We start from the raw sequence: 27,736 nt of genomic DNA on the forward strand, positions 1-27,736 counted from the left end.
TTGTTTGTGTATGAGAAAAAAAATGGTTCAAATGGCTCTGAGCACTATGGGACTTAACATCTTAGGTCATCAGTCCCCTAGAACTTAGAACTACTTAAACCTAACTAACCTGAGGACATCACACACAACCATGCCCGAGGCAGGATTCGAACCTGCGACCGTAGCGGTCGCGCAGTTCCAGACTGAAGCGCCTAGAACCGCTCGGCCACACCGGCCGGCTGTGTATGAGAAATCGGTTGGAAACTTTTCTCATGTCAGCACGTTGTAGGTGTCACCATAGGCGCCAGCCTTGTGTGTATGCTCTGAAAAGCTAATCATTTGCACGTCACAGCATCTTCTTCCTGTCGGTTAAATTGCGCGTCTGTAGCATGTCATCTTCGTGGTGAAGCAATTTTAATCGCCAGTAGTGTAATTAAGATGACAGGAACGCTTAACAGATACTGAACTTTTGAAACATAAGTAGAAAGGAAGGCGTCGGAACAATTTTGTACAACGCTGGTATTGTTTTTGTTGTCTTTGTTAATTCTTACGTTTGTATTTGAGGTGTTCTTTAGACGCACGATGGACATTAAGTTTTTACATTCCTTACAGGAACTTGTATTTCCTTTACGTCAGTGCTTTATTGTTACTGAAATCGTGAATACGAAGGGAATAATTATGTGAGTCACTGTCTCCCATTCCGACCGCGACGTGACGAACGATACAAGGGATGGCAGGTCACTCGGTCTCCTACTTGAGCGGATGACGTCACTCGCTGATGGACGGCCGGAGCGGCTCCGGAAGCTCGGCGGCTGGCAGGAATGCTTTGGCCAGCCGTGTCAGGCCAGCCAGCTACCTGCATTGTACGGCGGCCGCTCACTCTCTCGCCCACTTCGCCTTTTTGGCGCCGGTCGTTAAGGTCGCGGAGCGCGACTGAACTCGTTAAGTGCGGCGGTGCACGCCAGCACGTAGAACTTTCCATTTTGTCTTTTGGCCCAAACACGCTTACCAAAACTCTGACTACGACCTATCGAGAGGCAGTGCGTAGTACACCATTCTGGTCGGAATCATTCATAGAGACATAGGTAATTGTAAGTGTGTTTCAGGCAATGTCGTGTTACGTTTTAATGCTACAGAACACCGTTAATCAACTCCGTGTAATATACATTACTGGCCATTAAAATTCCTACACCACGAAGATGACGTGCTACAGACGCGAAATTTAACCGACAGGAAGAAGATGATGTGATATGCAAATTATTAGCTTTTCAGAGCATTCACACAAGGTTGGCGCCGGTGGCGACACCTACAACGTGCTGACATGAGGAAAATTTCCAACCGATTTCTCATACACAAACAGCAGTTGACCGGCGTTGCCTGGTGAAAAGTTGTTGTGATGCCTCGTATAAGGAGGAGAAATGCGTACCATCACGTTTCCGACTTTCATAAAGGTCGGATTGTAGCCTATCGCGATTGCGATTTATCGTATCGCGACACTGCTGCTCGCGTTGGTCGAGATCCAATGACTGTTAGCAGAATATGGAATCGGTGGGTTCAGGAGGGTAATACCGAACGCCGTGCTGGATCCCAACGGCCTCGTATCACTAGCAGTCGAGATGACAGGCATCTTATCCGCGTGGCTGTAACGGATCGTGCAGCTGCGTCTCGATCCCTGAGTCAACATATGGGGGCGTTTGCAAGACAAGACCCATCTGCACGAACAGTTCGACGACGTTTGCAGCAGCATGGACTATCAGCTCGGTAACTACGGCTGCGGTTATCCTTGACGCTGCATCACAGACAGGACCGCCTGCGATGGTGTACTCAACGACGAACCTGGGTGCACGAATGGCAAAACGCCATTTTTTCGGATGAATCCAGGTTCTGTTTACAGCATCATTATGGTCGCATCCGTTTTTGGTTACATCGCGGTGAATACACGTTGGAAGCGTGCATTCGTTATCGCCCTACTGGCGTATCACCCGGCGTGATGGTATGGGGTGCCATTGGTTATACGTCTCGGTCACTTCTTGTTCGCATTGACGGCACTTTGAACAGTAGACGTTACATTTCAGATGTGTTAAGACCCGTCGCTCTACCCTACATTTGAGCCCTGGGATACCCTAAATTTCAGCAGGATAATGCACGACCGCATGTTGCAGGTACTGTACGGGCCTTTCTGGACACAGAAAATGTTCGACTGCTGCCCTGGCCAGCACATTCTCCACATCTTTCACCAACTGAAAACGTCTGGTCAATGGTGGCCGAGCAACTGCCTCGTCACAATACGCCAGTCACTACTCTTGATGGCCGGCCGCGGTGGTCTAGCGGTTCTAGGCGCGCAGTCCGGAACCGCGCGACTGCTACGGTCGCAGGTTCGAATCCTGCCTCGGGCATGGATGTGTGTGATGTCCTTAGGTTAGTTAGGTTTAAGTAGTTCTAAGTTCTAGGGGACTGATGACCACAGATGTTAAGTCCCATAGTGCTCAGAGCCATTTGAACCATTTGAACTACTCTTGATGAACTGTTGTTTCGTGTTGAAGCTGCATGGGAAGCTGTACCTGTACACGCCATCCAAGCTTTGTTTGACTCAATGCCCAGGCATATCAAGGCCATTATTACGGCCAGAGGTGGTTGTTCTGGGTACTGATTTGTCAGGATCTATGCACCCAAATTGCGTGAAAATCTAATCGATGTCACTTCTAGTATAATATATTTGTCCAATGAATACCCGTTTATCATCTGCATTTCTTCTTGGTGTAGCAATTTTAATTGCCAGTAGTGTATGGGACAAGCAAGATACTTTAAGAAGAATCTAGTAGTCCCAACATCAAAGAACGCAGGCACTGAAATGTATGACTACTACCAAACGGTCAGGCGTAGTCGGAGGCTGGTAGGAAGTATTATCTACATCAGAATTGAACGACACGATAAAGCCAACTTAACTTAGGGAATGGACAGTTTGGGTTCCAGAGAAACCTGAAAACTTAAGAAGCAGTACTGCCCTTACGACCTACCTTAAAAATTAATTGAATTAAAAAAAATTACGCTGCCCCAAGATATAAAAGAACTAATGCATGTAAGTGTAGATATTTTTAGTAGTGACTGAGAACCGTGCACTGAATAACATAACATCAGTATTTACTTCATATGGGGACTAACAGTTATAGCTGTTAGGGGTAGTACGTTTTAGGTCGCTTAATAGCTCCAAGTATACGTGGCAAGAGTAAGTCATTAATGCTTATTTTCCCTTGGGCACAGGTCAGGAGTTGAAATGTGAACACGTAGAGGCAAAGCGGTTAGCCTATACTAACAGGCTTAGTCCAGTTAGGTACGCAATTACAACAGTACAGGACACATCAGGTTGTGTTTGAGGGAAGACTGTTTGACGCAGGGAAGGAACCATCAACGCACTAACATGTGTACATATTAAAGTACCACACATAAAAATCTGCACTTATATGTACCAGTTACACCTTGCGTACACAGTTTCTGACTTAAATACTTGACTGTATTAAAGATTCAAAGTAAGATTATAGCTCTTAATGAGTAGATTATGACACCATTTAAAAATTTTAAATTCGGCCAATAAATTACATAAAATATGAAAATCAGCCCCTAGAAGCCGTTACATATGCAAGCATAGAATTGGGTGACCGTTTTAGCTGTCTAGTAACACAGATTCTGCACGATTCGACGCGCCCCTACTCTGCTCTGACTTTATGATCACGTTGCGTCTTTCTAACGAAATGAAATGGCTCTGAGCACTATGGGACTTAACATCTATGGTCATCAGTTCCCTAGAACTTAGAACTACTTAAACCTAACTAACCTAAGGACAGCACACAACACCCAGTCGTCACCCTTTCTAACGTCTGTACCACAACTAGTCACTGTGCTCACAAAATACATCTTCAGTACAGTCGGGTAACCAATAAAAACAATTTGTATTTGTATTTGAATGCTTATTGGAAATTGTCTTAAATGGTTAATTATGCCATTTTATGCTAATGACATGCTTTTTTCCCCTCACGAATCTGTATTTTTAAAAAAATGGAAGTGAAATTCATATAATTTGAAAGCCAGGTAAAAAGTCTCATTTGAGTCCTGTGATGCCTGTGACATCACTGGCTAGCACGCCGCTCCAACTGTCGTAAAGACCATGCATAGTGATAGCTTGTTTAGAAATTTACGTTTCGGGAAATGGGCTACAAATTACGTATAGTACCACACTGTATGAACACCTTTACAAAAACTGTTCTTCAGAGTACCAAAGAATGAGAATGTGGTTGTTATTCGCACGGTGAGGTCCAAACGAGATAGTAGTCACTACTACGTATGTTTAGTTCTGTGAGGATCGTTTTGATTTAAGTAAACACTACAGTATATCAGCTTAAGCACTATATATAACTTCGTAATACTTACCGAAAATGACAAACGAACAAAATTAAAAAAAAAAAAAAATTAGCCAAGTGCGAGTAGGTCTAGTGGACTGAGGATTCGGTACAGACTTCATTACTTATTTAAGCAGTTCCTCCTTTTCCGGAATCGAGAATTCCGATTATTTTTGCCCGATATCGACATTGGTACGGGAAAAATATCGGCCCCAGGAATTCCAATGTTTTAATTTCAAGTTCGAAGTGGGATAACAAAGTAAAAAGGAAACGTTTTTCGTGTGATATAATTATAAATTAATAATTTTCTGATTTTTTCACTTTACTTGTACCATGAAACCTTTTTTCTTGTCAAATTTCACGCTCCTACGTCAAGTGGAAGTACCCTACAGCTTTCAATGAGTGAGTTTGCGAATGTAAACGTATGTGGCATGTATGGCCGTATCTTTTTACATCCCCAAGGAATCAAAGAGCTTAATATGTGACATTAATTTCAACTCGACAGGACAACCCATTCCAGAGACAAAGAGTTCTGAACAGTCGTACAAAAAAAATGGCTCTGAGCACTATGGGACTTAACATCTGTGGTCATCAGTCCCCTAGAACTTAGAACTACTTAAACCTAACTAACCTAAGGACATCACACACATCCATGCCCGAGGCAGGATTCGAACCTGCGACCGTAGCAGTCACGCGGTTCCGGACTGAGCGCCTAGAACCGCTAGACCACCGCGGCCGGCAACAGTCGTACAAACGGACGACTTAGTGATCCCATAAGTGTTCCGTTTTTACCGATTGAGGTGTAGTACTCAAGAAACCATATCTCAGTGCAGACGTTCAACTCTGCATAAGCGTATTAAGAACTACACTTGGTCTCTCGCATTAGGTCTCCTGGCTAGGACAGCTGGCTTTCACCCAGCAAGCCCGACTCGACAGTGCACAGACCACTGTGGGAGAGTATACGTGTTGTAAAGATGTATCCTGGGCATTTCGCCGTGTTTCACAGTTTTCTGTTTGTTACAACTTGCTACCAATTTTCGAGTACGTAAAACTGAAATAAGGGGGTTCTACGCAGAATCGGCGAGGAAAGGAATATGTGGAAAGCACTGATAAGGAGAAGGGACAGGATGATAGGACATCTGCTAAGACATGAGGGAATGACTTCCATGGTACTAGAGGGAACTGTAGAGGAAGACAGAGATTGGAATACGTCAAGCAAATAATTGAGGACGTAGGTTGCAAGTGCTACTCTGAGATGAAGAGGTTAGCACAGGAAAGGAATTCGTGGCGGGCCGCATCAAACCAGTCAGCAGACTGATGGAAAAAAAAACTGAAAGTATTCCCTGAACTGCGTGTTTGGCACAGAACGAATGGTCAACCTACGGAACGAAAACAGAAAAGTTTAATTTTAAGTCCCTCAAGATATACAATAAGTAGAGTAATCAGAGTGCCACTAACACGATTTAACCTGGCAGGTTTCTTTGGAACCAAACAGCACGAAAAAACGTGCAAGTGATTTGTGAAAAGTGACAACTGCAAAGGATGAATTTACGTATACATACCTATTAATCAGAATCCGAACAGTCATTGCCTAGACGCGGACATACTGTGAATCTTAACTGCGACCAGTGACGATAGTGTTCTTTTAAAAGCAAAACGCATTTGGTAGAAAAACGACGAATAAATTTAAGTATCAGACCTTATTTACACACACGTTTATGATATATAGTAGTTTGTAGTGACTTTAGAGTCAATCTTTTGGCGCAAACAGTTATATATGTTTTTTAAATTGTATAAAAATATCTCTAACAATAACTAGCTATAAAATGTAGGCATATTTTACTTACAAACTAGTTTTCACGTTCCTTATTTCCGGAATATTAAATCCGGGTTGCCTTTGAATAACGGAGAGACAATTAATAAAAAATAATAATTAAAAAAATGCCCCAGATTTCAGAAGATTTCTACATCAGCCTTCACAAAATTACTTCTCACTGTTACTTAAAAGTCTTAAATGCGTTTCCATCACTAAATAACTGAACTATTTGCACAAAAAATACTACTAATTTCGGCTTACAATCCTAAATATCAGACGTATAGCTTCGTCTTACTCCTAGCCTGTGACGTCACCAGAGCTTCAGCCGATAATAGAGCGTTTTCGATCACGGGACCAAATCTGGAAATTTAATGACTGTTAAGCTTAAATTACATAAAAATAACAGATATCTTGCGAGAATATTCGCCGCGCGGAATTAGCCAAGCGGTCTGAGGCGCTGCAGTCATGGTCTGTGCGGCTGGTATCGGCGGAGGTTCGAGTCCCCCCTCGGGCATGGGTGTATGTGTTTATCCTTAGGATAATTTAGGTTAAGTAGTGTGTAAGCTTAGGGACTGATGACCTTAGCAGTTAAGTCCCATAAGATTTCACACACATTTGAACATTTGAGAATATTGAGCGAAAATGCTATCTGAATGTTATAATCACACAGACTAGCAACAATCCCAGTCGTATTTGTAACATAGGAAAACAGCCTACTGTTAATATTCGCAATCTGGTCGTTTACTCCAGTTAAGTTATTTTTGCCACCTCTGCTGGAGAAAGACCGCGATGTGTCCAACACGCCTATGCCAAAAAAAGAAATATCGGATGTACAAGCTACAACATTTAATTAAAAGGCAGATTCTCCAAGGGATACATGTGCAGCGTTTATCCGGATATACAGTGCTACAGACAGACTAAGAAGAGTAGGGATTTCACTTCAGTGGCGGTGAAACACAGAACGCACGCGAAAGGTAGCGATTAGCTTCTCACTAGTCACGATGCTTTTCGATAAGATCTCATGTCCACTTCAACAACGCTCGCTTCTTTAGAGTATAAGTCTCTGTCTCTGTCTCTGTCTCTCTCTCTCTCTCTCTCTCTCTCTCTCTCTCTCTCTCTGTGTGTGTGTGTGTGTGTGTGTGTGTGTGTGTGTGTGTGTGTGTGTGTGTGCCTTTTGTATGACGCTGTAGATTGTTATCTTTTCAGCAGTGGAGATGTACAGCTCCTGTCTTGCGGTACGCTGTCGTCACACAGCTCTTACAATGAGTCTCTACTGAAAACACCATTATTAAATTTGTCTTACAGCCGCCGTGAAGAAGTATCACAAGACCGAAACAGCTTCAGATTAATTTTGAGTTTTTCTGTTCACTGGATGCATAAAGTTACAGTTTAGACAATATGCAGTTTTTACAGAATTGATGAAAATTTGTGCGGGACCGGGACTCGAACTCGGATTTCCCGTTCACAGCGAGCGGTCCTCTTAACCACTTTGGCTATCCGAGCTCACCTCCAGGACCCTTACGCTCGCACATTTCGTGATTCCTGCATTGGAAGGGGGGCACTGTAATGTCAATAAACAAATGCTGTATAAGCGCAGACCTGTAAACATCAATGGCATGTAGTTTGTAAGAATAAACAAACAACTATTTCTCATCATTGAACACTAACTTATAGTTGCTTAGGGTGCTTGCATTTGTGCGAAACAGAAAAACACCTGATGACTCTTAAGGTCCATATACGATTGCGAGCAATAAGTTCGTGAGAGGCTCTTGAACCTCCCGTCTCAGAAGTATTTACACATTTTTAGGACTGATAGCGTACATCTAATTAGTTCTGTAATTATTCGTTTTAGGGTCTCGAAGATTTCATTGCTGAAATATTATATTTATTAACATTCCCGACATATTTCGCTACTTAGATTTCTGGTATCTTCACTGGACTTTTATCTGTAATAATAATTCTCTGCTTTTTTGTGGTATATGCACATTCCAATCAGATCACACTACAGTTTAAACGAATAAAATTTTATTTTCGCTTACTTGTCTGCCATGCCAAACTCTGCATACTGATCATCAATATGTTCGACGGTGCACCACATGTATAACTCTGTTGGGTCACTTTGATTGAGGATACTCAGTCAACGTGCTTATAGAGATGACGCTCGCGAGCATGTTACCTTGTTCGCGAGCGGCTCGTGAACTACTCGGCGCAAGACGCCTGCTATCGGTTTTTTCGGCGAGCACTGTTGTGCTCTGTTAAGTGTACACGCGCTTGTGAACGATATGGCTCACAGAATGCTCAGGGTAGGCTATTCACGTCAGTTTTTGCTCGCAGCTGTATACTTACTGGTACATTTAAAATGTCACACCCACGGAAGAAAACAGACACGTACACACCCACACAAAGAGCATACACGCTCCAGTCATGTTAATGTGACCTCCGCCTATGTTCAACGTGAACAAAATGTGTCGGGGGAAAGCGGAAGACCAGTGCAGGCCGTCGCACTGCGGAAACTGAGCGATTTATCTGACATCCAAAAGGGCATTATTATTGGCTTTCGGGCCGTAGGTGGCAGCACTTCCGAAACGGCAACTGTCCGCGTGCCGCCGGCGTTGAGGTATACCGCGCATGGTAAACTGGCGCTTTCCAAAGCAGCAACTGTAGTGCACCACGGGCCATACAATAGATGGAAAGGGCGAAAGACGGCTGCAGGAATGTGTACGAGCGAACAGACGCGTAAATGGTGAGAAACTGACCGCCTAGACGAACGAAGAGGTTACCAACAGTGTCTTTCTCCTCAACGACCGTTCAGCGAACGCTGCGTGTGGGCCTCGCGGCAAGCGCCTGGTTCATGCACCGATGCCGACTGCTCTTCATCGGCGATCTGCACGCAAATACCGCAACTGCACGTCCATTGAGGGGCGACAGGTGGTCTTTTCAGACGAATCACGATTTATGCTCCACAGGACAGGAGGCCATTAGCACGTTCGGCGTGAAACGTCAGAAAGCAAACATCCTGCAACTGTTATAGTCCGGGTCGGTCGGCATTCCCCCGTCGTTAAAGTCCGCTGCCGCTAGAGGGCTCAGAATTGCAGCGTGCATCGTAGCGGCGTGTAAAGTGAATATACCTGCGCGTGAGAAACAGCGTGCTGTAATATAGTTTCTAACCGTCCACACGTGGAGCACCCTCTACTTCAGCCTGACAATGCGAGACCACGCATGAGCGCTGCGACATCTGCCACAGTCCGACGCTGTGGGTTCGCTGTCATCGATCATCCTCCATACAGTCCCGACTTGGTTCAAAATGGCTCTGACCACTATGGGACTCAACATCTGAGGTCATCAGTCTCCTAGAACTTAGAACTAGTAGCCGCCCGGAGCGGCCGAGCGGTTCTAGGCGCTACAGTCTGGATGTGTGTGATGTCCTTAGGTTAGTTAGGTTTAAGTAGTTCTACGTTCTAAGGGACTGATGACCTCAGAAGTTAAGTCCCATAGTGCTCAGAGCCATCTGAACGTAGAACTACTTAAACCTAACTAACCTAAGGACATCACACAAATCCATTCCCAAGTCAGGATTCGAACCTGCGACCGTAGTCCCGACTTGGTCCCATCCGATTTTCATCTATTTCCAAAACTTAATGAACACCTCGGAGGACTTCACTTTGGCAGTGATGAAGCGGCGAAAACAGAGATGAGGTTGTGGCTCTGTCGACAAAGTCATTCTACAGTGACAGTATTAATAAACTGGTCTCTCGTTGAGAGAAAGGGTGACTACGCTGAGAACTAAATATGCAGACATGAAGAACAAATATGAAGATGGTTAATAAAGTTAGTTTCATTTAAAAAGTTTTAAGAGTTTACACGTAAAAAATGTGGAGGCATTACTTTTCAACGCGCCCACGTGTTTACTTACAACTTATAGGGAAGAGATACACGTATCAAAGTTTTACTTTAGTTCACATTGATTACCAGCACTCTGTATAATACACTACTGGCCATTAAAACTGCTACACTAAGAAGAAATGCAGATCATAAACGGGCATTCATTGGACAAATACATTGTGCTAGAACTGACATATAATTACATTTTCACGCAATTTGGGTGCATAGATCCTGAGAAATCAGTACCCAGAACAACCACGTCTGGCCGTAATAACGGCCTTGATACGCCTGCGCATTGAGTCACAGCTTGGATGGCGTGTAAAGGTACAGCTTCCCATGCAGATTCAACACGATACAACAGTTCATCAAGAGTAGTGACTGGCGTATTGTGACGAGCCAGTTGCTCGGCCACCATTGACCAGACGTTTTCAGTTGGTGAGAGATCAGGAGAATGTGCTGGCCAGGGCAGCAGTCGAACATTTTCTGTATCGAGAAAGGCCCGTACAGGACCTGCAACATGCGGTCGTGCATTATCCTGCTGAAATGTAGGGTTTCACAGGGATCGAGTGAAGGGTAGTGCCACGGGTCGTAACACATCTGAAATGTAACGTACACTGTTCAAAGTGCCATCAATGCGAACAAGAGGTGACCGAGACGTGTAACCAATGGCACCCCTTACCATCACGCCAGGTGATACGCCAGTATGGCGATGGTGAAAACAAGCTTCCAATGTGCGTTTACAGCGATGTCGCCTGTGGTGTCACCGCCAGACACCACACTTGCTAGGTGGTAGCCTTTAAATCGGCCGCGGTCCGTTAGTATACGTCGGACCCGCGTGTCGCCACTGTCAGTGATAGCAGACCAAGCGCCACCACACGGCAGGTCTAGAGAGACGTCCTGGCACTCGCCCCAGTTGTACAGCCGACTTTGCTAGCGAAGCTACACTGACCGATACGCTCTCATTTGCCGAGACGATAGTTAGCATAGCCTTCAGCTATGTCATTTGCTACGACCTAGCAAGGCGCCATAGCAGTTGATAATTAATATTATGAAGCATGTACCGTAACGAGAGATGTTCTACAATTGTGGATTTTAAAGTTAAGTATTACATCATCTACGTACTTTATTTGCAATTCTCAAGATATTGTCCTGTTCCAGACCTCACGCCAGTCAGCGTGTAATTAAACGCGTGCATTTCGGCCTCCTCTAGAAAAACAGTGTTGGCTCTTCTGCCAACACTACATCGCCAAACACGGATGCGACCGTCATGATGCTGTAAACAGAACCTTTTGCCATTCGTGCACTCAAGTTCGTCGTTCAGTACAGCATCGCAGGCGCTTCTGTCTGTGATGCAGTGTCAAGGGTAACCGCAGCCATGGTCTCCGAGCAGATAGTCCATGCTGCTGCAAATGTCGTCGAACTGTTCGTGCAGATGGTTGTTGTCTTGCAAACGTCCCAATCTGTTGACTCAGGGATCGAGACGTGGCTGCATGATCCGTTTCAGCCATGCGGAAGAGATGCCTGTCATCACGACTGCTAGTGAGACGAGGCCGTTGGGACCCAGCACGGCGTTCCGTATTACCCACCTGAACCCACCAATTCCATATTCTGCTAACAGTCATTGGATCTCGACCAACGCGACCAGCAATGTCGCGATACGATAAACCGCAATCGCGATAGGCTACAATCCGACCTTTATTAAAGTCGGAAACGTGATGGTACGCATTTCTCCTCCTTACACGAGGCACCACAACAACGTTTCACCAGGCATCGCAGGTCAACTGCTGTTTGTGTATGAGAAATCGGTTGGAAACTTTCCCCATGTCAGCACGCTGTAGGTGTCGCCACCGGCGCCAACCTTGTTTGAATGCTCTGAAAAGCTAATCATTTGCATATCACAGCATTTTCTTCCTCTCAGTTAAAATGCGCGTCTGTAGCACGTCATCTTCGTGGTGTAGCAATTTTAATGGCCAGTAGTGTATTTCCGGACATAAGTTAATTAGACCTTTTTTGTTCCGCATCCTCTCATCGATTATCCATAGATTTTGTACACGGTGGAAAAAAATCACCCTGTAGAAAGAAATACTGTGGAGTTAATAAACAGCAACCTCCTATTGAGGTGGGAGTGAGAACTTTGTGATGTAGACAGAAGTTAGGGAGAAGGAGAAGGACAGAGGGGGGGGGGGGGGGGGGGGGAAGGAGATAGACACGGATAGGAAGAAGAAGGTGAACAGCGACATGGGAAGGAATAGATTAACAGAGAAACGGAAGAGGATGAGATGGAGAAAGAGCAGTAGGAGACGGATGGAAAGAGGGGATGAGGAAATTGACACAGAGAGTTTGACGAGGAGATAGAGTGTGCGGGCGAGGAGATGAACTGAGATGGGGAAGAGGAAATGAACTTAATGGGGGAAGAGGAGATGGATAGAGAGTGGGAGAGGAGCAGATGGACTGAGAAGGAAGGAGCAAATGTACATCTATATCAAAATCTACATTTATACTCCGCAAGCCACCCAACGGTGTGCCACTGTCATTGCCTCCCTTTCCTGTTCCAGTCGCGTATGGTTCGCGGGAAGAACGACTGCCGGAAAGCCTCCGTGCCCGCTCGAATCTCTCTAATTTTACATCCGTGATCTCCTCGGGTGTGCGGGTGCTCAGTTGGTAGAGCACTTGCCCGCGAAAGGCAAATGTCCCGAGTTCGAGTCTCGGTCTGGCACACAGTTTTAATCTTGCAGGAAGTTCTTATGAGCAGGTCTCATATAAGCGCACACTCCGCTGCAGAATGAAAATCTCATTCTGGATCCTGTGTTCTGTTTGCTAAAAACTCTTCAATCCAGTCACACAGCTGGTCTGATATTCCGTAGGCTCTTACTTTGTTTATCAGGCGACAGTGCGGAACTGTATCGAACGCCTTCCGGAAGTCAAGGAAAACGGCATCTACCTGGAAGCCTAATTATTTTCTGGGTCTCATGAACAAATGAAGCGAGTTGGGTCTCACACGATCGCTGTTTCCGGAATCCATGTTGATTACTACAGAGTAGATTATGGGTTTCCAGAAATGACATGATACGCGAGCAAAAAACATGTTTTAAAATTCTACAACAGATCGATGTCAAAGATATAGGCCTATAGTTTTGCGCATCTGCTCGACGACCCTTCTTGAAGACTGGGACTACCTGTGCTCTTTTCCAATCATTTGGAACCTTCCGTTCCTCTAGAGACTTGCGGTACACGGCTGTTAGAAGGGGGGCAAGTTCTTTCGCGTACTCTGTGTAGAATCGAATTGGTATCCCGTCAGGTCCAGTGGACTTTCCTCTGTTGAGTGATTTCAGTTGCTTTTCTATTCCTTGGACACTTATTTCGATGTCAGCCATTTTTTCGTTCGTGCGAGGATTTAGAGAAGGGACTGCAGTGCGGTCTTCCTCTGTGAAACAGCTTTGGAAAAAGGTGTTCAGTATTTCCGCTTTACGCGTGTCATCCTCTGTTTCAATGTCATCATCATCCCAGAGTGTGGGAGTGGGAGGGGAAGGAGGAAGGTAGACTAACAAAATATTGGAATAAATACATAGCCGGGCAATGCTGGGTGCTCAGCTGGTAAATAAATAAGAAGTTTTATTGACAGGAGACGAACTCGCGACCTGCAGACGGAAGACCGATGCGCATCAGACTGTGTATCACTGGTAGCAACGGTGAGGAGTGTTTGTGTTGTGTGGCTTTGGCCGGGGATCTCCAGGGCAGGGCAGACAGAGCGACGCCCCAGCAGGAATGCTGCCCCATTACAGCGGCAGAGCGCCCCAGCCGCCAGCCGCCAGCTGCCAGCGCCCAGGGGAGCAGGCTGCGCTCGTCCCAGATACTGGACGCCAGGCACCGGCTAGCGACCGCCTGCGCTTGCGCAACGTTCCGCTCCAGTTCAGGCCTCCAGTCGATGCCAGCGGGCCCAGCCGGCAGCCTCCGGGGATGTCCGTGCACAAATGTCAGCTTTTGGCGCAATGTCGTCATCACCGGAGGCAGCCCACTTTAGCTGCTATCTTGCGTCTTGCGATGCGCGAGCGTTTCGACTTCAGTGTCCATCCTGACTCGCCTGACTCTTCGATATTAGACTATAGCACTCTGATTATCAGAAGTCAAACCTAAACCACGATTTCATTTCAACAGGCTACGAGTCCCAGCGGCTCCTGGCGATCGAATGATTAACATTATACCACACGACCAGTACGTATACATGCTTTTGACAGCTTATTAGTCAGGAAAGGCAGCAGGTACGGAAGTATGGTGGAGGGCAAAGGGCATTTTTCATATTGTAAGATTTTCGAAAAGCTTTCAACACGATGCCCCACTGCAGACTTAACTGTTAATGAAGATGCGAACATACGGAATAGGTTCCTAGATACGTGAGTGGCTCGAAGACTTCTTAAGTAATAGAACCCAGAACGTTGTCCCCGACGGCGAGAGTTCACCATCAGTGCACCAAGGAAGCCTGACAGAACCAAATGGCTCTGAGCACTATGGGCCTTAACATCTATGGTCATCAGTCCCCAAGAACTCAGAACTACTTAAACCTAACTAACCTAAGGACATCACACAACACATGTCATCACGAGCCAGAGAAAATCCATGACCCCGCCGGGAATCGAACCCGGGAACCCGGGCGTGGGAAGCGAGAACGCTACCGCACGACCCCGAGCTGCGAACCCTGACAGAACCGGTTACCTTCCGCAAACACATATAGTTTGGCGGACAGGGCGGGCTGTTATCTACGTTGTTTGCTGATGATGCTGTGGTGTATGGGAAGATGTCATCGTATAGTGACTGTAGGGGGATACAAGATGACTTGGACAAAATTTCTAGTTTGTGTGATGAACGGCAGCTAGCTCCAAAAGCAAAAAAAAAAAAAAAGTAAGTTTTAATGCAGGTGCTGCTCGTGTGTTAGGGATCTGTGCCAGATAGGTAGGATTAAAGGAAGACATCGAAGCAATTTAGAGATGAGCTGCTCGATTTATTATCGGTAGGTTCAAACAACAGGCATGTGTTACAAAGGTCCTTCGGGAACTCGAACTGTAATACCTGGAGGGAAGGCGATGTTCTCTTCGAGGAACACTATTGAGAAAATTTGGAGAACCGGGATTTGAAGCTTACAACAGAACGATTCTACTGCCGCCAACGCACATTTCGCGTAAGGACCACGAAGATATGAGAAATTATGCGATACGGAGGCGTATTGACAGTAGTTTTTCCCTAGCTCTTTACGAGAATGGAACAAGAAGGAAATGACTTAGTAGTGGTACAAGGTACCCAGTGCCACGGTGGCTTGCTTAGTACGTATGTAGATCCAAGGAGGAGACGGGGGAGCAATGAGGGTAATGATAACTACCTTCCGGAAAATTTTATTAAACATGTTTCTATTGTTCGTATATAACTTCCATTTTTCTGGTCTTTCTGAAAATGATAAGGAATTCTACCAAATTACAGAGTACATGAGCTGACAAAAAATATGGAAACACTGAGAGAAATGCATACTAATGAAGAGGTACTGAATCGAAGGGGAGGGGGTTAAGAAATTAATGGTACATCTTTATTAAAGTAAAGGATCAGTCGATAGGATACGTCATGATTCATTACGGACTAGTCAATGTGTAACGGTGGAGAGTGTTGCGAGGGGGGGGGGGGGGGGACAAAACTGCTGGCGGGAGCGAAGGTAAGTTTGACTACAATAAGCATGTTCACGCGGATGATCGTTGTGGTAGTCCTGAAGAGGCTTTCACAGAACAAATACTGTTGTGACGTGCACCAATCCAATCTTCGGACAAAGACGACAACAACAACAATAATTCACCCATGCATCCAACTAATTAGTATTGTTTGGGAGTCTGTCATGTTTCTTTTACTCAGAACGTGTTTCGAAGCGCAAATAAACACTAAGCCAAGTTGTATAATTATCTGCGAATTCCAAACACACAGCTGACTGATCCATGTATTGAACAACACTCCGTTCAGTTAGTCATGCAGGCATGTCTCTCATGCCATCACACGCTGCCCTCTGCCAGTAAAACCAGATCTTATACAGAGTAGCAAGCAACCGGCTAGTTGTGTAGAAACGCAGAGCGACAGAACAGGTTTCCCCCAGTGATTTAATTTTCTCGGAGTCTTCCACGCATCGCTGCGCCGCTGTTCCGTACGGGCTACTGACACAGCGTCTTCCACAAGGCAATAAAAACTCCCCACAGTAAACAAATGTAAGCAACGCGCCGGTGTACCTTACTTAGCTGCCAAGCGGCGCAGATCATCCGTGATGCAGATTAATGGCACCTCTCCAATGCGAATTGCAACACGCTTGCCAATGTCTTAGTCGCTTCGTCCGCCAACGCATATTGGCCACAAAGAGCGATGTTGCGTAATGGTTAACACATGTAACTTACATTCGAGAGGTGAACGGGTTCGCTTTTTGGCAAATGCTGTGATGTTTCCTTTGGGAAAAAATAACGGTTCTCCTCCGGCTCTGCACGAACGTGGATATCCTTAGCAAGTATTACTTTGTGGTTAAAAGGTACAGGACAGTGTCAATCTAAAGACTTTTCTCTATTTGCATTACACGCGATCGATAATATTTATAGTTATTTAAGTCAGTTTTACTTCTCATTTGAGACCGTGTGTCACATCATTGGCTTCAGCCCGAAGTGTCCTGGAAAGGGTAGATGCGTTGTTGACATCTGCAGGGTCTGCAGACGGTAGCATGCCTTTCTACTGGTTTTCCACACAATTACACGTGCTCCTGGCAGTTGTACTATCAGGAACGTGTCCTGAAAACAGGCTATGTTGCGGTAAAATGTGGTCACGATCGCCTTATATATTCTCTCTCTCTATGCAACGTAAATTACGAAGTCCGACTTCAGCAGGTCAGAGAAATCCTGCTTACAGATCTCCGGTGCACATAACGTGTTAAAACGCGAGACCTGAATTTCTCCTGGCGTATACAATTTTCAAAAAAACTCACGGGAATTTGGCCAGGTAATGTTTACAGCGACGGCCGATATATCGGCGGGAATACTCTCCGCCATTTTAAAGGCACAAACTGCAACGGACAGGCGATGTACAGGCAAATTTAAAACCCCGGTTGTTGGAGTAATTCAGGAAAGATAAAAAACACACACACACACACACACACACACACACACACACACACACACACACACACACACACACACACAATGAACACTAGTGCCACCAAAGATGACCAAAGTCAGAGGTATCGATAGCGAAGTAGCAAGTGAAGTAACATTGACTCTGTCCCTCTGTTTTATGACAGGATTTATGGCAGGATTCCAAGTAGAGTTTAAGCAAAAACCTCCATCCCTGTTTACAAGGTTTCTCGCTAATTTAACCTAAACAGCCTCCTTAATAACATTGTCCCAATAGCTGGACGTGCATGCCAGTATCTCGGTATTGCTATACAACATAGGTATGCAAAATTTTAACACCCGCGGACGCTGAAAAAAGATTTGCGTTTGTACAGTAGGTAAGACACTTTCACAAGCAGTTCGGATGCACATCGCATTTTTTCCATCTGCGAGAATCTCTACACAATGAATTAAATTCACTGAAATAAAATCCTGATCTTGCGTCTGAGAACGATTCTGCGAAATATCATTTCATGCCATTGCCATCTTCATTATTTTATTGATGCTATTCAGTTCACATCCGTGAATTTGATTAAAGGGAATGCTCTGATCAGTAAATCTGTGTTAGTAATTCATTTATGTGCAGTGTAGATAAGAAATATATAGACAAATTATTAGAATTGATCAACTAGGTGTCAACTCGACTTTTCGACAGGAGTTGATGACAGTGAATGTCGTCGAAATGTCGCGCCCTTTTGTCCTACTTCCTCGGCTGGAAGACCGAGAGGTCAACACTTGTTATACTTTCGGGATAACCTACTCTATTGCGGATTTTCAGAGGTTGTTTGCCGACGTTTGAGGAGTATTTTGACAGAAGGGATCAATGATCCTCCAGTAACGGCTTACTGAAGTACTTCACTTCGTGCTGTTTGTTTACCTCTCCATCCTACCGTTTCCCATAACACATCTATTGTTCGCCGAGCAAATAACAGTTTTTGAATTGTTTTCGTATTGAAAGTTCATATTTCACTTATATAAACATACCTGTATGTAAATGCTATTAGTGGGGGTCGTGGAGGTTAAAAAGTGCAGGAGGAGTTATATATTCAATAAATAATTGAGTACTTAATGTGCTTGCTGCTCTGGAGTCCAGAAATTGGCACAAGAAAGGAAATCCTTAAGACTCGTACCACACCAACCAGAAGAAGACGAAAATAGCAACTCAACAGCAGGTTCTATGGCTTCATTTATGTTACACGCAACATTCCTTTCGATTTATTTGTTAAACAGTATTTTACTCTTATCATAACAGATTTTAGGGTCTACTTTCACTATATCACGCTTTTATCTGTTAATTGTTGCGGTTTCTCTGTACTAGAGGTAAACACATCATTCAGTGACGTCGTATTTTATTCAACGCATTTAAAGAGATCATTTGGTCAGACTCATAACTGGCACACTTTACTGTAATAACGAAATTCTTGTGATGTATCATTCACAATTTATAGCGTTACTCAAGCAATCCGTTTTTTAACACTTGGGTATCCGTGTCTGTACACACATTATTGAAGCCATCACAGCGTAATGTTTGATTTATGTTAACATTTCTTATACAAAGATGACGCAAACACCTCGTCAGAATCTACAAAGGTCTAAAATATCAACAATAAATCATACGAGCACGAAATATTCCTGGTTTTCTCATCACAAACTGTACAGAAACTCTGAAAGTGTGTGTGTGTGTGTGTGTGTGTGTGTGTGTGTGTGTGTGGTATGACAAGGAACTACCACATCTTTATAATAGCTGAAGCTTCTTTTCGAGTACGTTACTGGCGCAGCGTTGATGAGGAGTCACATTACGAGAAAACAGAAAACTGTCGATGGTTAAATCGTGATATAAGCATGCAAACTATACTCCATAATGACACGCATGGCTCTGAGCACTATGGGACTTAACATCTATGGTCATCAGTCCCCTAGAACTTAGAACTACTTAAACCTAACTAACCTAAGGACAGCACACAACACCCAGCCATCACGAGGCAGAGAAAATCCCTGACCCCGCCGGGAATCGAACCCGGGAACCCTGGCGTGGGAAGCGAGAACGCTACCGCACGACCACGAGATGCGGGCAATGACACGCATTCTACTTACGTTAATTACCCTGTAAATAGATCGTGAATGGTTGCGGACTTTTTAGAGATATTTCAAATGCAATTTTGTGTAATTTCTCGAGAGGTGCTTATACCCTAATGCGGAAAATTGCTCTCTCATTATTCGTGATCAGCCGTGTAACGAACCGCAGAACTGGCTGTACCACCCCATTACAACGACTAAGAGCGTCAGAAGTAACAATATTTCATTATATAAACTGGCGGCTTTCTTCTCTGTTTATTATGGCGCGGTAAACCTTACTTTCTCCCAGCGGAGAGTTCGCCTCTTGCTCTAGCATTGAAGTCTCCGCGGATTCTTCTGGGATTATTTGTATTTTTTACAATGACACTGTGAAATCGGAGACACATCAGAATTATATGCACGGTGTTTCAGGAGATCTAGAACAGTCTAAATCGAATCTCCAATTATTACTGGTTACAAAGATACGGCTGTTAAAACGCAACCCAAAGAAATACTCACGAAAGGCGTTAAGCAATGGTATTAAATTCAAAGTTAATTTTCAAAAATTTTACCTCCATCAATGGACTTTCGAATTCTCTTGACAACACCACGTGTAACTTCTCTGAGGTCGTCTTGGACTTCTTTTATAGCGGCGGAACTATGCATAATTCAAACGAAGTCTTTGTACACTTCGCCTTCCAACCATCCCCACAGGCAAAAATCTATAGAGGTAAGGGCCGAGGACCTCGAAGGCCAAGAATTGAGACCATTTCTGCCGATCTATCTTTCGAGAAATATTAGGTTTAGATGATATGTCACCTGACCGCTAGAATGGCCACTCTATAAGAAAATATACAGTCTTGTACCCAAAGCAACTCTTCCAAAGGTGCTGGAAGCTCGTTTTCAAAAAAGTCTAGATAACGGGTTCCTACAGCACAAGACGGTAACGCAGCGGATCCAATAAAGTGAGTCATGTCACACCACATATTTACAGAGAAGCGTTATTCAAAATGTGTCTATATATCGTCGTACCACCGATGTGAGCTACGAGTGTTGCTAATATCATGAATGAAGGTGACTTATCAGAAACAGCATTGGTGGGATTACTCGGCAATGTGCAACTAGTCGACGACAAAATTCCTATTTTCTACCTTCATCTTCTTTTCGAAGGGGTTGAATCCGCTGGAAATGTTGTTGTTGTTGATCTTTCGGATTATGAATAGTGTTGCCCCCATAAAATAACGTTAAGTCATCCTCAGAAGGGCTACACATTATGTTATCAAGGGAATTCGAAATTGTACTGAAGACGGAGGTGGAACTTACGAAAATAAACGGTGGAGTTAACCATTCGCCTTTGCTTAACATCTCCTTTGAGTGTACTGGGGGAGGACAAAAACGTGGGGGAAAAAACATAACGCATTGCCATGCGCAATACAGCGAAGGTAAATCGTTGGTAGTCAAAACAGCTTCCAGTCTTCTCGGAATGCCGGAATGAATAAACACAGGTCCTGCGTGGTTTCTAAGGGAATCTTATACCATTGTTCCTGCAAAATAGTCGCAAGTGCAGGCAACGAAGATGGATGCGCATGGCGACCAAGCATCCTTCTCTCCAACGTAGATCCCAAAACCTCGGTATCAGTTGTAACTATTCACGGTCTCTGAACGTACAGCCATGTAAAAAGTATCACAAAAGCTCTATAATATTGATATTTGGTAACTGTGATAGCCAAGGTAGGTGTCACAATTCAATCTCGTGTCCACAAAACCAGGCCTGGACGATGTGAGCTTTGTGAACAGGGGGGTCCAGTCGTCTTCGAACACACCATCACCATTGGGGATCAAACATTGTACCATGGGAAGGCCCACGGACTACCATGATATGGCTGCCACATCTAGATCGAACCTCCGCCATATTTCATCTTGGGACGTAAACCCTGCCTGAAGTCGGAAACCGTGTGGAAACAAGGCTCATCCGACAAAATGACTTTTTTCCATTGTTCCGCAGCCCACGTTTTATGGCTTCGGCATTAATTTTACGTAAATTTGCATCAATGATGAGTGAATTCCAGCTCCCCGGCTATTCCTATCTTATGGATCTTCCTTCGGGTTGGTTTGGAGTTGACAAGGTTCGCGAGTGCGGCATTTAGCTCTGCAGTGACTTTTACAACTGTTGTCTTCTTAGTTTTCTTCACGATTTTCTTTATGGCTCGTCTCTCACGATCACTGAACGCACACTTTCATCCGCGTTGTCTGATAGTAGATGGTGTTTCTCCGCTTTCCCTGAATGCGTTATAAATCATGAAGACGGTGCCTCTTGAAACATAAAACACTTCGGCTATAGTGGTTACGGAAGCATCCACTACATAAGCAGCAACAGTTTGTCCACGTTCGAATTATCTCCTACATAATGCACTCATAGCGACACACAACACTGTTCTGTGCGTGACACAACTGCTATATGTACTGAGGACATTGCACAGGTGCCGTCCATGGTCAAATACGGCAGCGCAACCTACAGGCTTTTTAAGTTTAAGCATTTTAAGTTGAAGCATGCACTTCTCGCGGGGTTTCCATACCTTTGTGCAGTCCCTGAATGTATGGATTATATTCTAACTGTTGTATATCAGTAATCAATAAAATTGGATCTTTGTTATTGGGATGTTTTATTCGAATTAGTCTCTGCTACTTCTAACATACACTCCTGGAAATGGAAAAAAGAACACATTGACACCGGTGTGTCAGACCCACCATACTTGCTCCGGACACTGCGAGAGGGCTGTACAAGCAATGATCACACGCATGGCACAGCGGACACACCAGGAACCGCGGTGTTGGCCGTCGAATGGCGCTAGCTGCGCAGCATTTGTGCACCGCCGCCGTCAGTGTCAGCCAGTTTGCCGTGGCATACGGAGCTCCATCGCAGTCTTTAACACTGGTAGCATGCCGCGACAGCGTGGACGTGAACCGTTATGTGCAGTTGACGGACTTTGAGCGAGGGCGTATAGTGGGCATGCGGGAGGCCGGGTGGACGTACCGCCGAATTGATCAACACGTGGGGCGTGAGGTCTCCACAGTACATCGATGTTGTCGCCAGTGGTCGGCGGAAGGTGCCCGTGCCCGTCGACCTGGGACCGGACCGCAGCGACGCACGGATGCACGCCAAGACCGTAGGATCCTACGTAGTGCCGTAGGGGACCGCACCGCCACTTCCCAGCAAATTAGGGACACTGTTGCTCCTGGGGTATCGGCGAGGACCATTCGCAACCGTCTCCATGAAGCTGGGCTACGGTCCCGCACACCGTTAGGCCGTCTTCCGCTCACGCCCCAACATCGTGCAGCCCGCCTCCAGTGGTGTCGCGACAGGCGTGAATGGAGGGACGAATGGAGACGTGTCGTCTTCAGCGATGAGAGTCGCTTCTGCCTTGGTGCCAATGATGGTCGTATGCGTGTTTGGCGCCGTGCAGGTGAGCGCCACAATCAGGACTGCATACGACCGAGGCACACAGGGCCAACACCCGGCATCATGGTGTGGGGAGCGAACTCCTACACTGGCCGTACACCACTGGTGATCGTCGAGGGGACACTGAATAGTGCACGGTACATCCAAACCGTCATCGAACCCATCGTTCTACCATTCCTAGACCGGCAAGGGAACTTGCTGTTCCAACAGGACAATGCACGTCCGCATGTATCCCGTGCCACCCAACGTGCTCTAGAAGGTGTAAGTCAGCTACCCTGGCCAGCAAGATCTCCGGATCTGTCCCCCATTGAGCATGTTTGGGACTGGATGAAGCGTCGTCTCACGCGGTCTGCACGTCCAGCACGAACGCTGGTCCAACTGAGGCGCCAGGTGGAAATGGCATGGCAAGCCGTTCCACAGGACTACATCCAGCATCTCTACGATCGTCTCCATGGGAGAATAGCAGCCTGCATTGCTGCGAAAGGTGGATATACACTGTACTAGTGCCGTCATTGTGCATGCTCTGTTGCCTGTGTCTATGTGCCTATGGTTCTGTCAGTGTGATCATGTGATGTATCTGACCCCAGGAATGTGTCAATAAAGTTTCCCCTTCCTGGGACAATGAATTCACGGTGTTCTTATTTCAATTTCCAGGAGTGTATTTACTGCTCCATCTGAAAAACCCTTTAAGTAGATTAGGAGCACTAGTGTCGCAACTCCTTCCCATACGTTACACCCTAATCTTCCTTCAGACGTATCATAGATTCATAGAGACACCATAAGGGAAAGAAAGGGAAAAAAAAGGAATTATCCAAATGGGATGGAACTCTGTAGATGTGATGTACATGAACAGACAAAATGATCAGAATTTCAGAAAAACTGGATGAATTATCCAACAGAAAGAGTTTGACAAATTGAGCATGCCAGTAACGCGTTGGTCCACCTCTGGCCCTTGTGCGAGCAGTTACTCAGCTTGGCACTGACTGATAAAGTTGTTGGATGTTCTACTGAGGGATATCGTGCCAAATTCAGTCCAGTTGGCGCGTTAGATCGTCAAATTCCTGAGCTGGCTGGAAGAGGGCCTTACCCATAATACCCCAAACGTTCTCGATTGGTAGGGGGGGGGGGGTGAGATCTGGTGACCTCGCTCGCCAAGCTAGTGTGTGGAAAGCACTAAAGCAAGCAGTAGAAACTGTCTTCGTGTGTGGCCAAGCCTTATCTTGCTGTAATGTAAGCCCAGCATGGCTAGTCATGAAGGTGAACAAAACGGAGCGTGGACCAAAGAGTTGTTGATTTGTTCAATTTGTGACGCTCTTTCTCTTAAATAAACTATCCAATTTTTCTGAAACTGTAATTAGTTGTGTCTCTCTACATATACATCACATACATACGATTTCCGTCACATTCGAATAATTCCTTTGTGGTGCATCGTATTTTTTGTCTTACGAGAGTGTATGTCTAGAATGGTAAGAGGAATGCGGCATTCACTTGGGTAGCAGTGTTTATTAAACTGTGTAGGTCACCCCTGTCGCTGCCCTATCTAAATGCTTACCGCGGCGTGACAGATGAGCCGGTAGGAGCCAGTGGAGGCCGAGATTATCCAAGGCCCCGCTGCGGCCGTGGAGGCTATCCCGTCTGGTCACTGCCGCGGCGGAGACATCCGGCGTAGACGGAGGAGCGATTCGCGCAGACGGCGGGAATCTTTTATTCAACGCGAATGGCGCGGGCCAGCCAGTGCGTAGTTTTGCACGTAGCCTCCATGAATCATGCATGGCAGATCGGCTCTGGAATCTACACGGGAGACCTGCCGAATTCACAATAGCCACTGTGTATGAATTTTCGCTTGACTTCGGCTGGACGAGGTCTACCCGCCTCAGTAATGGATGCCAACCTTGACTGCCACATTGAGAGGCTTAAGAGTGGGTGAATACTGAAAGGAATAAGCCTCGCATTTCTGGAAGGCGGGAAGGGGGTAGGAAGCTCGGGGCTTATGCCCCGTACATGTCTAGGTCATCACAACAGGAACTGCAGAACCACGTCTACAGTCATACTTTGCAAATAACCTTACGGTGTGTGGCAGAGGGCACTTCCACGACGACTGTCTCTTCACTCCTCCACCGTCAGTATCAGAAATTCCATTTCCGGCTTCAGTGAACTTCCAAAGTCTCTGGACAACGTCAGGCGTAGCTCCTCTGGTTCGAGCTCCACGTCTATATCCACGTCTACATCTACATACATACCCCGCAAGAACACCGTATGGTGGGTGGCGGAGTGTATCCTAACCAATACTAGTCATGTCCCTTCCGAAACTTCCTGGCAGATTAAAACTGTATGCCGGGCCGAGATTCGAAATCGGGACCTTTGCCTTTCGCGGGCAAGTGCTCTACCAACTGAGCTACCCAAGCACGACTCACGCCCCGTCCTCACAGCTTCACTTCTGCCAGTACCTCGCCTCCTACCTTCCAAACTTAACAGAAGCTCTCCTGCGAACCTTGCAGAACTAGCACTCCTGAAAGAAAGGAGTTTGGAAGGTAGGAGGCGAGGTACTGGCAGAAGTGAAGCTGTGAGGACGGGGCGAGAGTCGTGCTTGGGTAGCTCAGTTGGTAGAGCACTTGCCTGCGAAAGGCAAGGGTCCCGAGTTCGAATCTCGGCCCGGCACACAGTTTTAATCTGCCAGGAAGTTTCATATAAGCGCACACTCCGCTGCAGAGTGAAAATCTCATTATGTCCCTTCCTGTTTCCTCGGTAGTAGAGCGTAGGGAAAACGACTGTCTGTGTGCTTCCGTACGAGCCACAGTCTCTGTAAACCTATCTTCGCGGTCCTTACGTGAAATGTACCCCGGCGACAGTAGAATCGTTCTGCAGTCAGCCTCAAATGCCGGTTCTCTAGATCTTCTCAATAGCGCTCCTCGAAAAGAAACGTCGCCTTCCATCCAGTGATTTCCATTTGAGATCCCGAAGCGAGTTAACCATCTTTTAGGGGGCCAACACTATTCGTAATTGGAGTTTTTTCGTTGGTCAATTTCAAACTGCCGAGTAATCCCACCAATACTGTTTATTAATGAAGTCACTTTCATTCCTGTTGGTATCATTAGTACTTGTAACTCGTGACGCTCGGCACACATGTCTGTTCTCCTACGCTCTCTAGCGGGCGCCATGTCTTCTTCTGCATCGCAGTTCGACTTTTTAGCCTTATGCCTATTACGTTTCCTGTCGGCATTAAGTTCTTAACTGATGAAGCTTAAGCTTCAATTGTCGATACACGACTGGTATGTCAAAGTCAAGTTGTAAATATATAGGCCTACGCTATGGATTGGAGATTCACAATTTATTGCTGTTACTTTATTGGTTCAAATGGCTCTGAGCACTATGGGACTTAACACCTGAGGTCATCAGTCCCCTAGAGCTTAGAACTACTTAAACCTAACTAACCTAAGGACTTCACACACATCCATGCCCGAGGCAGGATTCGAACCTGCGACCGTAGCGGTCGCGCTGTTCCAGACAGAAGCGCCTAGAACCGCTTGGCCACTCTAGCCGGCATTACTTTATTTATTTATTAGATTCTTGTAACATCTACCATATGTAAAATAAAATTTTGTTCACTTCTGCATCTACATCTACATAGATACTTTGCAAATCACATTTAAGTGCCTGGCAGAGGGTTCATCGAACCACCTTCACAATTCTCTATTATTCCAATCTCGTATAGTGCGCAGAAAGATCGAATACCTATATCTTTCCGTACGAGCTCCGATTTCCCTTATTTTATCGTGGTGATCGTTTCTCCCTATTTAGGTCGTTGTCAACAAAATATTTTCGAATTCGGAGGAGAAAGTTTGTGATTGGAATTTCTTGAGAAGATTCCGTCGCAAAGAAAAACGCCTTTCTTTTAATGATGTTCAGACCAAATCCTTTATAATTTCAGTGACACACTCTCCCATATTTCGCGATAATACAAAACGTGCTGCCCTTCTTTGAACATTTTCGATGTACTCCATCAGTCCTATCTGGTAAGGATCCCACACCGCACAGCAGTATTCTAAAAGAGGACGGACAAGCGTAGTGTAGACAGTCTCCTTAGTAGATCTGTTACAAGTTCTAAGTGTCCTGTCAGTAAAATGCAGTCTTTGTTTAGCCTTCCCCACAACATTTTCTATGTGTTCCTTCCAATTTAAGTTGTTCTTAATTGTAATTCCAAGGTATTTAGTTGAATTTACGGATTTTTATATTTGACTCATTCATCGTGTAACCAAAGTTTAACGAATTCCTTTTAGCACTCGTGTGGATGACCTCACACTTTTCGTTATTTAGGGTCAATTGCAATTTTCGTATCATAAGAGTATCTTATCTAAATCGTTTTGCAATTTGTTCTGATGACTTTATTAGTCGATAAACGACTCCGTCGTCTGCAAACAACCTAAGACGGCTGCTCAGACTGTTTCCCAAATCGTTTATACACATAAGGAACAGCAAACGACCTATAACACTACCTTCGGGAACGCCAGAAGTCACTTCTGTTTTACTCGATGACTTTCCGTCAGTTACTACGAACTGTGACCTCTCCCACAGGAAATCACAAGTTCAGTCACATAACTGAGACGATATTCCATAAGCACGCGATTTCACTACAAGCCGCTTGTGTGGTACAGTGTCAAAAGCCTTCCGGAAATCCAAAAATACGGAATCGATCTGAAATCCCTTTTCAATAGCACTCAACAGTTCATGCGAATAAAGAGCTAGTTGTGTTTCACAAGAACGATGTTTTCTAAACCCATGCTGACTGTGTGTCAACAGACCGTTTTCTTCGAGATAATTCATAATGTTCCAACACAGTATATGTTCCAAAATCCTACTAGATATCGACGTTAATGATACGTACCTGTAATTCAGTGGATTACTCCTACTACCTTTCTTCAATATTGGTGTGACCTGTGCAACTTACCAGTCTTTGGGTACGGATCTTTCGTCGAGC

At 45.3% G+C, this 27,736-nt stretch overlaps 1 protein-coding gene and 1 non-coding gene across 3 annotated transcripts in view; one reads left to right on the forward strand and one right to left on the reverse strand.

Annotated features, from left to right (window-relative positions):
* The window catches only part of LOC124718836 (all trans-polyprenyl-diphosphate synthase PDSS1), a 738,036-nt gene that overhangs the window by 205,128 nt on the left and 505,172 nt on the right, over positions 1–27,736 (reverse strand). The gene's annotated exons all lie outside the window — the stretch shown is intronic.
* Positions 25,346–25,420, forward strand: Trnar-gcg. Its single transcript has one exon. It is a non-coding gene; the product is annotated as a tRNA-Arg (tRNA).

The sequence above is a fragment of the Schistocerca piceifrons genome, chromosome 10 (genome assembly GCF_021461385.2).
Source record: "Schistocerca piceifrons isolate TAMUIC-IGC-003096 chromosome 10, iqSchPice1.1, whole genome shotgun sequence".
NCBI lineage: Eukaryota > Metazoa > Arthropoda > Insecta > Orthoptera > Acrididae > Schistocerca > Schistocerca piceifrons.